General features: G+C 40.9%; 1 protein-coding gene across 4 annotated transcripts in view; it reads right to left on the reverse strand.

Moving 5' to 3' along the window:
- Positions 1-18,017, reverse strand: part of LOC124721868 (sulfate transporter-like) — a 478,624-nt gene that overhangs the window by 41,022 nt on the left and 419,585 nt on the right. The window lies entirely within an intron of this gene.

An 18,017-nucleotide genomic window follows, 5' to 3' on the forward strand; every position in this document is an offset into this window, starting at 1 on the left:
ACACAGTTGCTAATCAACAGTGCACCTTGTGCAGTCTATCTTTAGAAAACTAAATTTGTTGATTATGGTTTCGGTTGGCATTTGCTGATGATTCACATGCATTTTTGTATCGATTGTGCTAATAAAGACACTTTTTGCTGCAAAATATTTGTGTATGCATTCTTGATGTAGAATGGGTGATTCTACATAAGCTGTGACCCTGGCACTAAAGTGGTGTGTTGGTGGGCACATTATTAATCTGTAATTCACTTCATTGAATACTTGCATATTGTCTGTGCATAACCTGTTGTGCACCAAAGACAGTGTAATCCACAACATCAAGAATGAGACTGAGGTTCTACAACACCCTCACACATTAAAACTGTCATGGGATTCTGCACCTCCCATCAATCCGAACCACAATATCACAGGATCACCCAACCCATGCCAGTCATACCATTGGATTCAGTGTCACCTCCACAGGACATCCCTTTCACACAACTGGATAGCAGGACAATGTGACAACAAACCAAATGTGAACATACCCCTGATTCAATCACCCATCCCAGCGTTGCTTCCACAAGCTACAAACTTTCTGCTCAAAAGCTCTCGCAGCCCACCCACAGCACAATTACAAATTTGGGTGCTGCCATTCATACCTGAACAGCTGGATATTTGGTTTGCTATTATGCAGAAAGTTTTCATGAAACAGCAAATATATGATGAATTTGAACAATTTGTTGGACATTATTTTACACCCCCTCCACAGCTAATTTACAGCACCCTCATGATAGTATTGATCTCTCACTGCAAGAAACCAACAGATCAGTGACTAATGCAGCTTCTTTACTGTGAGTGATCTGACTTTCGGAGGCATTTATGCACTATGGTTGATTATGGCATTCTTTCTGGTACACTTCTGTAACACATTTGGCAGTAACAGTCACCTCTGTAGATGTGTTTAACCTTAATTGCACATAACCTTTACATGACTTGTTCCATGTGGTCAACTCAGCATATGCTCTCTTTGACTGTTGCACCATCATGGCCACCACCACAACCATCATTGTTCACAAAGAGTACCAAGTGTTGCCAGACCCAGCCAATGTACCATCACCAAGCTGCACAACCGTGACCAACCAATGACTGCCAAGCATCCCTGAGGATCCTAATCTCTCCATGCTGCTGTTGAGAAGATAGCAGATGTTGCGACTGCGGAAAATAGCAGCACTTGGCTCAGTTGCACAAACTAATTAACTATCACAACTCAGACATCACAAGCAATGTGTTCTCATCCAAATGCCTCTCACAATCCATTTTATGTGCTACAGATCACGGCAACTATAAGCAGTGCCTACCTTCAACGGCTGATGTTAAAAGGTACAAGCCATGTATGACGTGCAGATGATGCTGCTGTTTATCGACTAGCAAAGTCACCAGAAGATCAAAACAAATTGCAGAATGATTTAGAAAAGGCCTGCATGGTGTGAAAATGGGCAATTGACCATAAAGAATGAAGAGTGTGAGATATTCCACATGAGTCCTAAAAGGAATCTGTTAAACTTTGGTTACATGATAAATCAGTCAAATCTAAAGGCCTTAAATTCAACTAAATACCTAGGAATTACAATTATGAACAACTTAAACTGGAAATAACACATAGAAAATATTGTGGGGAAGGCTAACCAAAGACTGGGTTTTATTGACAGGACACTTAGAAAATGTAACAGATCTACTAAAGAGACCGCATGCACTATGAATGTCCATCCTCTTTAAGAACACTGCTACGTGGTGTGGAATCCTTACCAGATAGGATTGATGGAGTACATTGAAAAAGTTCAAAGAAGGGTAGCACATTTTGTATCATTATGAAAGAGGGGAGAGAGTGTCACTGAAATGGTACAGGATTTGGGGTGGGCATCATTAAAATAAAGGCATTTTTCGTTACAGCAGAATCTTCTCATGAAATTTCAATCACCAACTTTCTCCTCCGAATACAAAAATATTTTGTTGACGCCAACCTACATAGGGAGAAACGATCACCATAAGAAAATAAGGGAAATGAGAGATTGCACCGAAAGATCCAGGTGTTCATTCTTTCCGCGTGCCATACGAGATTGGAATATTAGAGAATTGTGAATGTGGTTTGATGAACCCTCTGCCAGGCACTTAAATGTGATTTGCAGAGTATCGATGTAGATAAAGATGTAGAGATGAGGCTACAATGTGTGAGTTGACTTCCCCACCAATGGTCAGACCCACGGCATCACAAAGACTATTGATTTCTGATTGCTCTATATCACCGATATTTTTAGTTGACACCGGGTCGAATGTCAGTGCACTGCCTGTTACTGCCTTCCCTGACACTAAATGCAGTGATGCAACTCCCTTGAAAGTGATCAAAAACTCTGCCTTACAAACATATGGACTAGAAACAATGATGTTTGACACTGGACTCTACCAAGTGCGGGTAGACCTTTGTGCTTACTGACATTTACCAACCAATTCTAGGCACAAATCTCCATATGACAAATAAGTTGGTCATCAACTTGCATAACATGTCTTGTTCATACCACCAATGGCTGCATTATTCCCAGAGTCAAGGGACCACTGACATCTTGCATCCAACACAGGATGGACAAGTTCAGCAAGACTAGCCCGGAGGATGACATGAGCTGGTGGGAGCACTATCACAAGCTTGAATCAGCTATCCATTTAGTGTGCGAGAATGTTGAAGAATGTCTCATAGTACAAAAATGCAAAATGATACACCACACCTGGGGAATTACAGGTCTGCCAGTTTCCTCAATTGTACACTGAATAGCAACTAATTGTCTGTCCGAGACCAAGACCATCTCCAATGAGATGTTACAAGAAGGCGTCAGTTACCCGTCTGATAGCCCACGGTCCTCTCCTCTGCACTTTGTGCATAAGAAAAATGAGTCATGGAAGCTGTGTGGTGACTATCAGGCACTGAAAACCAGAACCATTCTGGACAGATACCACGTGTCACACATCCAGTATTTCACAAATTAACCAGCTGCAGCAAAAGTTTTCAGTGCGTTAGATTGTTGTAAAGCTGACAATCAGGTAGCTGCGGCAAAGCTGGATATATCAAAGACCACAGTGACTACCCCATTTGGGCTATTTTAATTTTTGGTTATACTGTTTGAGCTTAGAAATGCTGCCTGGGCTTGGCAGAATTTTCTGGACGGTTTATTGAGTAAACTGTCTTACTTCTTTGCTTATCTTGATGACATTTTGGTATTTTCAGAAAATGTCCAGATCCATGACAAACATCTGAATGTAGTACAAAGCAGGCTGAGTATGTGCATGTTCAGTGAACAAGTGGCTCTTGATCCCAGAACTACAGTGAACCCAGGAAGTTTATCACCATCATCTTCCCAGAACCATTGCTGTTCAGAAAACTCTAACCAAAGGATTAGCTGGATACAACAAAAGCGCAAATGTCTCCTTCCATGGATGTAGGATATGAATACTTCCCTTAAGAAGCTACAAAATAGGCTAGCCAGTGTGGTAGTCCTCACATATCCCATGCCTGGAACACACATGACTTTAGCTGTGGACATCAGCCAGTTCATGATCAGTGTAGCACTCCATCGACAAGTGAGTGGACACTGGCAGCCAATGAGTTTTTTCTCACAGAAATTACAGCCCACTCAAACTCACTAGAGTACTTATGGCAGGGAACTCTTCACAATTTATGGGAGCATCGAACACTTCCATCTCTTCATAGAGGCCAAATCTGTCACTATTTTCACTGATCAAAAACCCATCATGGTGGCTTTGCTAAAAGTCAGTGACAATTGCTCCCCTCCCCTCAGTAGTTTTGCCATGTTGAGTATGTATGCAAGTGTACTGCAGACTTGCATCACATCCACAGATCTGACACTATCATAACAGACTCTCTCACACACATTAGTGGACTAATCCCAGTGTCAAACTATGCCGAACGTGCCTGTGCCCAGGTTCCTGACCCACAACTGCAGAGTTTTTTTAACTGTCTCATCCACTGGCCTGTATATACAGCTACTGGAAGCACCGTGCACCACAGCTGAAATATGATGATGATGAGATGTCTGTACTACTAGATGTTGACCATACACTGCACCCAAGTTCTGGCAAGTGGTTTTCAACTGCATCCACAACTTGGCACATTCTAAAACCTACACCACAGTCAAACTGGTAATGGGTCATTTTGTGTGACCTTCAATCAAGAAATATTCATGGGCTTGGGCACACACTTGTATCCAGTGCTAATGCAGCAAAGTGGGATGCCATGTGCACATTCCAGTAGGCCAATTCCTGATATCTACATCACTATTCGGGTATGTCCATTTTGATTTAGTTGGACCCCTTCCACCTTCTGGGAACTTCATGTACTTATTTACAGCGACGGACTATTGCACGTGGTGGGCAGAGACCATTCTGGTCAAAGACATTTTTGCAGAGACAAAGGCACAGGCATTCATTGAAGTTTTGGTGGCACACTTCATGTTCCCCTTCTTCATTACAACTGACCAGGGACACCAATTCAGTCATCACTTCTCCAGGAACTGTGTGGCTTTCAGTGCAGCTGAACCACAAGCTACCAGCTGGTAATCAACGGCATGGTAGAAAAGTGGCACTGCACCTTAAAGGCCACAGTGATGTGCCAAAAAGATTCCTGGACACATGCATTGCCACTGTGATGTTAGGTCTAATTACCACACTGAAGACTGACAATGGTTGATCATAGGTGGAGTTGGTATACAGAGAACCACTACATGTCCTGGCAAAATTTCTAGTACCCATTCCACTTGTTGATGCCCACCTCACCCAGCAATTCGCACACATGCAAGCCACAAGGTTAAATTTAAGTGCCATGACATCCCTGGTGTTCTGCACTTCAGAGGGGGAGGAGGGGGGTGGCAGGAGGGCTTGTATGGGAGTGACATAATCAATAATCAACAATGTACCATATGAAGAGTATCTTTATAAAACTACATTCTTCAGTTACTGTTTCGGTTGGCATTCGCTGATGATTCACATGTTCTTTTGTACTGGTTGTGCTAATAAAGTCAGTTTCTGCTGTACAATATCCATGAACGCATTGTTTGTATAGTATGAGTGCTTTTACAGTAGTAACAAGATACAGCTTAATCCTACCTGTAATGCACACACATTTATGGGTTAAGTGGGTATGCCTACTATGGTTTCACAAACTTTACACTATTTGTCAGAGGTCATCATAACAAATTTTATTTGATGTACTGTGAACAGTGAAGTCACTGCATGATTTACATAACACTGCAATGAAGTTATAATTTTTCTTTGTCAAAAAGGACTCTTAATATTGCACAAAACTGTTAAATTCTGAAAGGGACATGTGGTCTGGCTACTACTTATCTTGAGAAAGTGTTACTGGCAAAAATGAGCATAACAACCCAGGGAAATAGGCGACAGTATTTCTAGCACTTGTAATTATATGTTTCTTCTTCATGGAGGAAACAGGATTTGGTTTGGGGAGACTGGAAATAGGGGCATGTATACAGCTAAATAGAGACCCATTTTGTATTGGAGGGGGGAGTGGGAGGGAAGAAAGTTGAGGGGGGGGGGGATGATGAGGGAGGGAAAGACAAAGGGGAATGTGTCAGAATAAGAGATAAAAAAATACATTAGTAAGCACTGTCAGCAAGGGTGTACCCAGGACCTCCATTGTTAGGAGGCGAGTGAAAGGAGCAACTCTTATTAGTTTTTTAGAAGTCGAGGAGTGACTAAAAATACAATTTCTTACAAAATAATTAAAAAACTGTGCTTATTAATCACCAAGCACACTAATTCTACCACTTTATTATAGGTACCTATATCTACATCCACACTACGCAAGCCTCTTTATGGTATGTGATGGTTGGAGATGACTTTGTGTACCACTCTCCCTCCCCCACTTTCCTTTTTCAGTCATGAACAGTCAGTGGAAAGAACAATTCTTGGTAAACCTTCAAGTTAGCTCAGACCTCTCAAATTTTACTTTAATGATCTGTTGTGAAATATACTTCGTATGTAACAGAACCCAGTATGTTGTCCTGGATGGGGGAGTAGGATATTAGTGTTAAATCCCCAGTTGACAATGAGGTGATTAGAGACTGAGCACAAGCTCGGATTTTAAAAGGATGAGGGAGGAAATTGGTGGCACCATTTCAAAGGAACCATCCAGCCATTTGCCTGAAGCAATTTAGGGAAATTGTGGAAAACCTAAATCATGATGGCCAGACGTGTGTTTGAAAGGATATCCTCCCAAATGTGATGCAGGGTGCTAAAAAGTGCTCCAGGGAAAAGTGACAGGACAGCTCTTGTTCTCCACATACATAAACTGACTGACAGATATGGTGAGCAGCAATTTGCAACTAACTGTTTGCTGCATTGAGAGCAAGAAGGAGTTATACAGAATTTCTAGTTCATATGATGAATGGCAGCTTGCTCTAAATGCAGGAAAATTTAACTCCATGCAGATGAGTGGGAAAAACAATGCTGCAATGTCCAAATACAGTATTAGTGGTCTGTAATGATCAAATTCACTATTAGTGGTGTGATGCTTTACATAGTCATAACGATTAACTATCTAGGCATAATGTAAAGCAATATGAAATGGACTGAGCACATAAGGTCAGCAGAACGGAAGTCAAATAGTCACCTTTGGTTTATTGGGAGAAATCTAATAAAGTGTAGGTGACAGTGCACAGAATACTAGTGAGACACATTCTTGGATAGTGCTCAAATGTTAGGGATCACCACAAGGTCAAGTTAAAGGAAGACATTGAAATAATTAATTTAGAGGCATGCTGCTAGATTTATCACATGCTGGTTTTATTAACATGTGAGGATTATGGAAATGTTCCATGATCTCAAATTGCAAATCCATAGGGGGAAGATGACGTTCTTTTCATCAAACACTATTGAGAAAATTTAGAGAACTAGTATTTGTGCCTGAGCACAGAACAGTTCTGCTACCACCAAATTACATTTTTCGTAAAGACTATAAATACAAGATAAAAGAAATTAGGATTTTTACAGTGGCATACAGACATTATTTTTCCCTTGCTCCATTTTCAAGCAGAACAGGGAAATGACGAGTAGTGGTACAAGGTACCCTTTGTCATGCACTCTATGGTGGCTTGTCAAGTACATATGTGAATGTAGACACAGATGAAGCAATATATTGGTTAATTCTTAAGAATGTATGCTCATGGAACTTTAACAGTAAACCACGCTGTTGTAGTGTCTGCTACTGGACTTTGCTGAGCATCTCCATGATGCTATCACACTTACTACATCAATCTCTGATGAAAAGCACTGCTCTTCTTTAGATATTTTCCACTTTATCGATCCTATATGGTACACATACTGGACTGATGAGCAACATTTGAGTATTGGTCAAATGAGGGTTTTGTAATGTACCTCTTTCATGGATGAACTTATACTTCATGAGGATTCCTCAAATGAATCTCAGTCTGACACATGTCTTGGCTGCAGTTAGTTTTATGTGGTTGTTACATTTAATCACTCCTTACACATATTCACATATATTTAATGGATGTGACAGCTTTCAGTGAGTGTCCTGCTATTTTGTAATCATACAATAATGGGTCTTTCAGCTTATTTATCTCTAATACATTACATTTGTTCATGTTAAGGGCCAACTGACAATTGCTGCACCAAGTGTCAATCCTTTGCAGGTCTTCCTAAATGTTTCTTGGAGTATGCCCAAAGTTACTTTTACATTTGAAGATTTCTCTCCATTAATAATGCCAAGTTGTGTTCTGTTTGCTTAGAATTCTTCAATTCAATCACAAAACTGGTCTGGTACTCCAAATGCTCATATTGTATTCATTATGTGACCAGCAGAACTGTATTGAATGCCTCCTGGGAGAAAAGGAACAGGGCATCAAGCTGGGAGCCAGTGTCTACTGGCTTCTGGGCCTCATTGACGAACAGAGTGAGCCGGGTTTCACACAGTCAGTGTTTGCAGAATCCATGTTGATTCCTGTTGAGAAGATATTTGGTCTCCAGAAATTACATAATACATTAGCATAAAACATGTTCCAAATTTCTACAGCAGACTGATGTCAGTAATATATTGCCTATAAGTTCTTTGCATCTGTTTGATAACCTATGTTGAAAACAGGCATGACCTGTATATTTTTCCAGTAACTTTGAATGCTTTGCTCCTCGAGTAACCTACAGAACATAAGTTCTTTCTCATATTCTATGTGGAAACACATAGGTATCTCACAAACTCCACTCACATTTCATTTGTCGCACAATGTCAGTTGATATTTCATCCTGTAGTCAATTATTTCAGCATCATTCATTTATTAATCACAAGACATACTGAAGCTCATCAATTTATAATGGATACTAACTACCTGCAGCATACCTGACAGAGCAAGTATGGTCTGCATAAGATACATTATTGTGCTCTCAGGCAGGTAATGTTCAGATAAATGCAAATACTTTCTATGTTCACATTTTTATTAGGTTTTGATGTTGGCTGTTAACATTAGAAAAAATACTTTGAATTTAAGGTATAAAGCTACTGGAAACTTTCAGTCTGTACCTGCTGGTGCAATGGGGAGATGGGGATTCACTAATCATGGCCTGCACTTGAACAGGATGGGGAGGGACAGATTATCCGAATATCTTGCAGGAAGTATAAGGGGAGCTGCAAGCACACCAGGAAATCCTTAATGAGCTGCTTGTATGTCAAGAAGATGTGCATATTCTGAAGTGATTGACATTATCTGCCAATCTGAACATGATGTACACACAGTGATGGAGAAGTTAAATATCAGGGATTATAAACTAGCACCATTTCCATAGAGAGTTAACATGAAAAAAGGAGGAGTTGCAACATATGTAAAAGCTGGATACAAAGTCAAAAATATTGAAACAAACAGTTTTTGTGTAGATCAGAACCCATAGAAGCATGTACGTGTGGGTTGTTACAGCAGAATACTTCTCTGGTAATTATAACAGTGTTCAAGTTCCCTCTAGGAAACACTACAGCTATTTATGAGAAATCTAGATGTATTACTGACGTTCCTGTCAGACAAGAAGAAACAGTAGTTTCTGCAGATTTTACAGTAGATTTTGTAAGATATACAAACAGGAAAAATGAACTGGAACATTTTATTTTAAGTACAATTTCTTTGCTGCTTTATTTATTTACTCCATTATAATATGCAAGTTAGGAATAAATAAATGCTGCAGCAAAAAACTTGTACTTATAATAAAATACATCATTCTTCACCCTTGTTGTATCCTGTTACTAGTGCATGTCAGTGTGAATGCACCGAATGTAGTGTCACTGCATGTGTGTACTTAAATCAGCTGCCAACTATATCAGTGTGGGCCAGCCACTAGAGGCTGCCTGTAGGAATCGTGCACACAGCACAGTCTCTGACACACCATCTACCAGCGACTCATGCCTATATACACGTGGAGCAGTGCTGACTCACCCTCATTATGTTCTCTAGTTTGTACCACTCACATCAGTTGTTCTGTATGATTCTTTTCTCTTGGTATGTGTGGATTCCCAAGAAACTTATTTCCATTATTGTACAGATTTGTATGAATGAAGCCATATTTGTGCCACCTGGATCAGTTTCATGTATTACTTGGTTACTACAGACCTAATGCAAGCTGGGGGGGGGGGGGGGGGGGGCACTGGAAAGGCAATTGTTGAACTGGAATAATTATTTGGGTGTTTCAGTCTAATTTGAGTAGTTAATCTTCCAACTCATGTGCAGCAAGATGTAAGACCACGACTGATAACATTTTTATAGACAGTGTTCAGAATGAAACAATTAATGTGTACCCATTTTTAATAAGCAATGTGATGTTGTACAATCAATATAAATAAACGATAAAGCACCTTAAACCCTGAGGCATGTTCATACAAACCAATGAGGTTTATTAATGAGAACAGGATGAAATATTTTGAGCACATTGGAAGAGGTGGTTGGGATGAAGTATATACAGAAAGAAGTACTAATGTCAATCTCTATTTATTCTGCAGTAAATTTGTGTCAATATTTGAAAGTTGCTTTCCTAAAAAGTTATCCAGAAGATCCATTTTTAAAAAGCAAACTGTGGATGACTAAGGGATTTAAAATCACATGTAACAGGAGATAGGAATTTATATGAAAGCCACAGGAAGTAAACATCTGACATCACTTGCTTATTGCAAAAAATTTTAAGTGAGGTCAGAATCATGCACATCCTGACAGAAATTGATAATGTGGATAATAAGATTAAAACTATATGGGATATTGTCACATAGGAGACAGAACAGCCAGTCAGTGTGCAAGATACCATGACAGTTAAACTAAATGACAATGTCATGACTGATAATTCACAAGTTGCAAGTATTTTTAACAATCACTTTATAAATGTAGCAGCAAAAATACAATTAAATTATTCTGTGGAAGATGCAAGAGAATACATTACAAATGTCATTTCACAAAACTTTAGGCAACTGGAAGTACCACCAAAATTGTTTACCAAAATTAATAGAATTACAAAAATTCTAAAAAAAAAATGAAAGCTCATATGGTGTTGATGGGATTTCAGACAGAATTCTGAAAATTTATTCTAATTTAATAAATAATCTCCTTAGCGATATATGTATTGCATCACTGGCACAGACTAAAATATTCATTGTTGAATCTCTTTATAAGAAAGGTGTCAAGAAGGATGTAAATAATCATCATCCAATATTCTTACCGACATCTTTCTCCAAAATATTCAAAAAAGTTATGTATTCAAGAGTAGTCTCACATTTAAGTAGAAACAATTTACTTATCATACAGTTTAGATTCCAGAACGGTTGCTTGACTGAGGATGCTGTTTATACATTCACCCACCAAATATTACAAGTCTTAAATAATACAGCATCACCAGGTGGTATTTTTTGTGATCTCTTGAAGGCATTCTGTTGTGTAGATAATGATACACCCTTAGAAAGATTCAGGTTTTATGGATCAATGGAGGGACTGATGTGGTTAAAGGAACCTAACTACAAGGTCATCAGTCTCTTAATCCTTAGTGTGGCAAGCTGGAAACAGTCCCCAGAGAGGATGGACCCAAAAAATGAATCTCAAAGCATGCAACCACTTGTGAGAATCAAGAAAACCAAGAGAGAGAAGCAAGTAGAATTTAGAGAGGGATAGAAGTGTGAAGGTGAGAGAGTTCCCCTGCCCAGAAAGCAGTTTGGAGGCCCCCAGAACATATTATGCAACTGGAGACACAGCATCTGCATCCGGCCAGTGCTTCAACACCCTCCATTATTGCAAGAAAACTAGCTACATGGATGACATAAAATCTCAGGAAAGGGAACAATGGCAGTGAGTCTGTTAACCAATGACAGATGTAAAAGAATAACAAAAATTAAAAAGGGGGGAAGGGCAGGAACTCGGCCCATCCATCATGCAAGGGCAGCCATGGCCTCTTAGGGTTAGAGCAGGTGATGGGACAACCCTCCAATCACTCAAGCAGTTGCTGAGGCTTACGTGTCCTACATCACAGAGATGCGTAAAAATGGCTTTTATGAGTAAAACATAAAACCAAATTATCCTGTTTTGGCATCGTCCACTAGCACCGAAGGTGGAATGTCAGCAAGTTTAAGGTTTTGCTGTAAGGTGGCCAAATTGGGGCAGTCCATTAGGATATAGGCCACAATGAGATGGACACCACACCAACAGTAGGATGGATCCTGGTGTCGGAGGATGTGGCTGACAGTCAGCTAAGTGTGAGGCCAACAGAAAATAGTAGATTCCCTGCAAGAAGCACAGAGGGAACACAGAACATGGTTGTGGTCTCCTTTGTGGTTCACAGATTATATGGAGAAACCCAGGCACATCAATCTGCATTACAAGCCTACCACAATTGTCGGTGTAGAGATGACCAAAGTTTTGGTTCTTGTACTCCCATCTGCAAAGTCAACATCCTGGTTGCTAACTTGGCCAACTGATCAGCATGCTCATTCCCTGTGATCCCAACATGATCAGGGGTTTACATAAAGACAACTGACCATTCAGCATGGTGGAGGTCATACAGGAGATCATGGATAGTCATAATCAATGGGTGTCAAGGTTAGCACAGGTTGACAGTCTAAAGACTACTCAAGGAGTCGCTTCTGATTAAGAACAACTCACCAGGCAAGAACGAAGGTGGCTGAGGGTTCTAGTAGTTGTCACCAATTCTGCAGTGAATACACTGTATCCATGCAGCGGGGAGCGTAGTTCACTCCATCTTGCATGTGTGTAGGCAAAACTTGTTCATCCATCGACTCTAGAACCATCAGTGTATACCACATCTGAGTCTATAAATGTTTCAATGATGTCCAGGAGTAGGACCTATTGATTCTTTTGGTCCAAAGGACAGATTGAGGCAGATCTGGGTATGGGGTACATACCATGGGGACACCCACGATATCTTCCTGACAAAGAGGCAACATTGGTGAAAGATCAAGTTCAGAGCAGAGACATTCTGTGCAAACTATGATCATGACTCCAGATCTTGGTCTGTGTTGTGGGAGGTAGATCTCCCTTCCAGGAAGAAGGACACAATAGTTCCGATGCCCAGGAAAGCAGCAAATGCCTATCACATAGGTGAGTAGCAGTTGGTGGTGCATGAGTATGCTGTTCACAGGGTTCATCCAAAAGGCACCTGTCGCAAGTCAGACCCCACAATGGTGTATCACGTCCAGCATCCACAATGCTGAAAGAGATGCTGAGCAATACATCAGGCTCCCATAATTAATATGTGATAGGATCAAAGCTTTGGAGAGCCACAAAAATGTAAAGCAGTCTGTGCCCCAGGTGGTGTTACTGAGACAGCGGAGATGGCACATTCATTTAAGATGGTGAAGATGGGGAAGCCACATCAACCTGGTATCAAAGACCAATCCCAAAAAACAAAGAGACTTCATCAAACTGAGCATTTGGTCCTCGAGGTAGAGTTCTAGTTGGGGATCGACAGTATCATGATGACGGAAGTGCATGACACATGTTTTGGCAACAGAAAACTGGAAGCTATGCGTGATAGCTCAGGGCTGTGCCTTTTGTATGGCATCCTGCAGTTAGTTTTCAGCAACACCCACAGTTAAGGAGCAATAGTAGATGTAAAAGTCGTCAGTAACACGGAGTGTGACACGGTAGACTCCACAGCTGTAGGTAGATCATTGATAGTCACTAGAAAAAGGGGCACACTTAATACACAGCCCTGTGGGATCCCATTCTCTTGTATATGGGGAGTACAGTGGGAAGCACCAAATTGAGCCCAGAAGTACAGTGAGACAAAAAGTTGGTTCTGGAGACCCCACTCATGGAGGGTAAAGTGGGTGCGGTGACACTGTGTAGTGTTGTAAGTCCTATGCAAGTCAAAGAAGATGGTGATAAGATATTGACACCAGGCAAAATCTGGCCAAATAGCACATTCAAGGCAGATCAAATTGTCAGCAGTAGAATGGTCTTAGCAGTCTTAGCAGTGAGACAAAAAGTTGGTTCTGGAGACCCCACTCATGGAGGGTAAAGTGGGTGCGGTGACACTGTGTAGTGTTGTAAGTCCTATGCAAGTCAAAGAAGATGGTGATAAGATATTGACACCAGGCAAAATCTGGCCAAATAGCACATTCAAGGCAGATCAAATTGTCAGCAGTAGAATGGTCTTAGCAAAAACCATCCTGTGACAGGGCCAAAAGACCCAGAGACTCAAGATGCCAACACAACCATCAGCTCATCACAAATTCCAGCACGTTGCAGAGAACATTAGTGAGGCTAAGTAGGCAATAGTTGTCCATCTTGAGAGGGAGTTTACTAGCTTTCAGTACTGAGATGAAGGCCATTGAGATGGGAATTCACCCCGACTTTGGATGTGGTTGAGAATTGCAAGGATGTGATGTTGGCAGCCCAAGGGTAAGTGTTTCAACATTTGGCTATGGATGTGGTCTGGGCCTGGAGTCATGTCAAGGCAAAGGGCCAGAGCACTGAGGAATTCCCACTCACTGAACTGGGAATTATAAGGTTCTAGGTGACATTTAGTAGGTGTTAAAGGAAGTTGCTCTAGTCACCGATGGAGAACACACAGTGCAGGCTGATAATTCTCAGACACACAGGCTCAAGCACAATGAAAAGCATAATATTTGGCAACAACATCTGGATCAATGCAGGCATCTCCATTCAGTGAGATACCAGGTACACCTGCAGGGTACTGGTGTCCATAGAGGTGTTGAATCTTTGCTCAAGCCTGAGAAGGAATGGTATATGGTCCAATGATAGGAATATACCACTCCCAGTATTCTTGTTTTTGTTGATTTTGAGGTGGTGGACCTGGGCACAAAGGCTCTTAAAGGAAATGAGGTGCTCCAGTGATTGATTCCACTTATTGCATTGGAGAGCCTGCCTGTAATCTCTAACGGCTGTGGAAACTTTGAGGGTCCACCAAGGTACTATCTTTTGATGGGAGAGGGGATCACTGCATCAGCTTCTGATAGAATGGCTTCAGTTGTCCTCTGGACAACTGCATCAATACCTCAATTTGCCAGGGTTAAAGGGGCAATGGCAGTGATGAAAGTATCCCAGTCATCTTTGGAGGGAGCTGATCTGGGTGGATGACCAGGTGAGGGTGCTGGAGGAGGGTGTTGCTTCTCCAGCTGGGGTTGGGGAGTGATGTCCCTGGCAGAAAGGGAGTTGATGCTCCCAAAGCGAGTGTGGGGGAAGCAGTAGGAGGAGGACCTCAAACTACCAAGGTAGCAGGTGTAGTCAAGTGGCCCTGAGGACCAGAGGACCAGATGTCAAGGACAGAGAGGGTGATGGCACAGCCACTAAAGAAGGTGACATTTTCGTAGCATTAGCATACATCATTGTTTCTTCTCTCATTTGGAAACAGTGTAGTCTGGTGAACTGGGGGAATGGTGCTCTCCGCAGGTGACAGAGATGGGGGAAGGGGCCCAAGGAGTGTTCATGTGCAACTGACACCCACAGTCCCTACAGACAGGGCTGGCATTACAATGTGAAGACATGTGTCTGAATTCCATGCATCTGTAGCACCATATTTGAGGAGGAACATATGGGTTGACACCACAGCCATTCTCAGGCAATGAGTCACCTTCGAAGTCCAAGATGACAGCTTCAGTATCCACTCTACTGCCTTATTGACCCTGTTGAACATGACAGACAAAATGCATATATCATCACTCCAAATTAGCATGCAACTAATCATCAGCTTGTAAAAGGAGATCTCAGTGGAAACTAATATCCTATAAAAATATTCAAACGTTTATGGGGGTTATAGTGACAGGAATGTCACCCAGCTTGTCGCAGGTGAGCAGCACCTGTGATTGAGTGGGGGAGGCCATTTTAAGCAGATCAGAAGCATGTTTTGTTTTTGAAATTGCTGCCACTTCCCCAAATCTGTCCCCAAGGTATTCAAAGAAGAACAAAGGCTTTGTAGTCAAATAGGAATCCATGTCCATCCTTGTCTCTGAAACCTGTATTCCTCCCGTGGTAGCCGGCCAGTGTGGCCGTGCGGTTCTAGGTGCTTCAGTCTGGAATCGCGTCACCGCTGCGGTCGCAGGTTCGAATCCTGCCTCGGGCATGGATGTGTATGACGCCCTTAGGTTAGTTAGGTTTAGGTAGTTCTAAGTTCTAGGGGACTGATGACCACAGATGTTAAGTCCCATAGTGCTCAGAGCCATTTGAACCTCCCATGGTATGGCAAGGAAAGTGAACATTTTGGGGTCACATCCCTCTGCATTTTAATATGTCTTAGCTTCAAGAGACTGCTGGGGTCATGTGGTCACCAATGGAAAAAAGTTTAATTCATCTCATGTACAAATCTTCTGTCATGGTACCACCCACTACGAATGTAGGCCCTTCCCATGGATGCCACCCAGCCACAGCAATGGCTACGAGGCCAGTAAATTGTAGCCTGGAGCCCTCACACCCAGCCATGAGACCCCCTCCCCCACCAACCCCCAGCCCCCTGCACACGCAGCAATGAAGGGAATAGGAAAGAGATAGACTTGAATCATGGAAAAGGAAGTAGTGCTGTGAAGTGCTGGGGCCCCTTGGTGGCCAAGCACGTACTCACAAAAGAGATGTGAGCCCTCGGGGGAAAGGAGGGGGGGGGGGCACGTTTTATGGAACTGATTGCTTCATACACAACTGATTTAAATCCCACTGAATTGACAGAATGAAAAAGTTGTGCTGAATAGTTCAAACTATGTTGGAAGGATAGAAAATTTTAGTGACTGGAGAGAAATCACAGTCGGAGTCCCACAGGGTTCAATTTTGGATCCACTACTATTCCTTCTATATGTGAATGATGTTTTACTTAACATTCAACACACAAAAATGGCCATTTTTGGACATGATACTAGTGTTATAATAGATCCCATTAGAGAGAATGATGTTTTTAAAAGAATTATTATGTGTTTCTTTGAAAATGAACTCTCCCTAAATTTGAGAAAACACACTACATTCAATTCCGTACTACATAGTTATACAAAAATTGATGTCGGAATTGAATGGAAGTCAGTAAATAGGACAGTATGTTCCAAATTTTTGGGCATACTTATTGGTGAAAACATGAACTGGAAGAAGCATATTGCTGAGATTCTCAAACAATTACGTTCAACTACTTTTGCTCTTCACTTAATTGCCAGTCTTGGAAACAAACAGATCAACCTCCTGACATATTTTGCACATTTCAACTCAGTGATGTCACATGAAATAACTTTCTGGGGTAACTTATCACTTACAAAGCAAGTATCGACATAAGGTGTATTCGGCCATGGTGGTCATGTAGATACCCCTTCAAGGAGTTGGACATTTTAACAATGTCATGATACATATATATTCTAATGAAATCCATCATAAATAATTCATCAAAATTTAAGAAAATGTTCTTGTCCATACCTACAATACTACAGAAAAAAATGACCTTTAGTGCCCATTATTAAAGCTGTCAGTGTCTCAGAAACTAGTTCAATATGCAGCAAGAACTTTTTTTTTGTCATTTTCCCCATAACATAAAATGCCTGACAGGTAAGAAAGCAAATTTTAAATCTAAGATAAAATCATTTCTCCTGGACAACTCATTATTCTCCAAGGACAAATTTCTACTTGAAATCTGGTAGCCTACAAGAAAAGAACTAGTTTTTAAGTTTATTTGCATGAGGTGGACTAAGAAATGATGTCTTCATTAATTTTAAAACTAGTTATGTATGCACAGAATGTAAACTGACTTGTTCTACATAATTTCCATAAAAGAATAATGCAAATGATCTATGGAACATTTAACTAACTAAAAGAACCCAAAGACACACCATATTTTTGTCGCTAAGAAAACAGCAGCATACAGTAAAATTTTTTGACATTTTATGAGTTATGTCACTGAGCACTGTTACTACTAGATAATATCGATTACGTTATTTGGACTTTCTTCAAACTGACACTGAATTGAAATATCTGTCTGTCGTGGGGTAGAGTGAGAGATCAGTTTGTTAAGACCATTGTTACAGACAGTTATGATTTCAGTTGGAGTGAGATGTCATCTGCAAAGTTATGAAGACATAAATTTCAACTGTAGTGTAAGTAAACTTAGGAAATCACATATGATCAATCATTTGATGTAGTCAACAGTTGGATTTTAAATTATTATCAAGATACAAGTTCATATTAATTTGAGGAAGTTCACCTTGAGGCTTTGATTAATTTGGTCATGTAAAGATCTGAGATCAAATACTAGGACTTTTTCACATTTCAGACATTGGCTTTAACTCTAATCAACTGAGGCAACTCAAGAGACATAGTAAAGATTCATGCGACATTTCAGTGTCTGGATTTCTTGGTGATATCTGTGGACATAAATTCTAATTAATCTGTGTTTAACATGAGATACTTTTGTTTGATGCCTTTTGACACTGAATTGAAATATCTGTCTGTCGTGGGGTAGAGTGAGAGATCAGTTTGTTA

The sequence above is a fragment of the Schistocerca piceifrons genome, chromosome X, assembly GCF_021461385.2.
Source record: "Schistocerca piceifrons isolate TAMUIC-IGC-003096 chromosome X, iqSchPice1.1, whole genome shotgun sequence".
Classification (NCBI taxonomy): Eukaryota; Metazoa; Arthropoda; class Insecta; order Orthoptera; family Acrididae; genus Schistocerca; species Schistocerca piceifrons.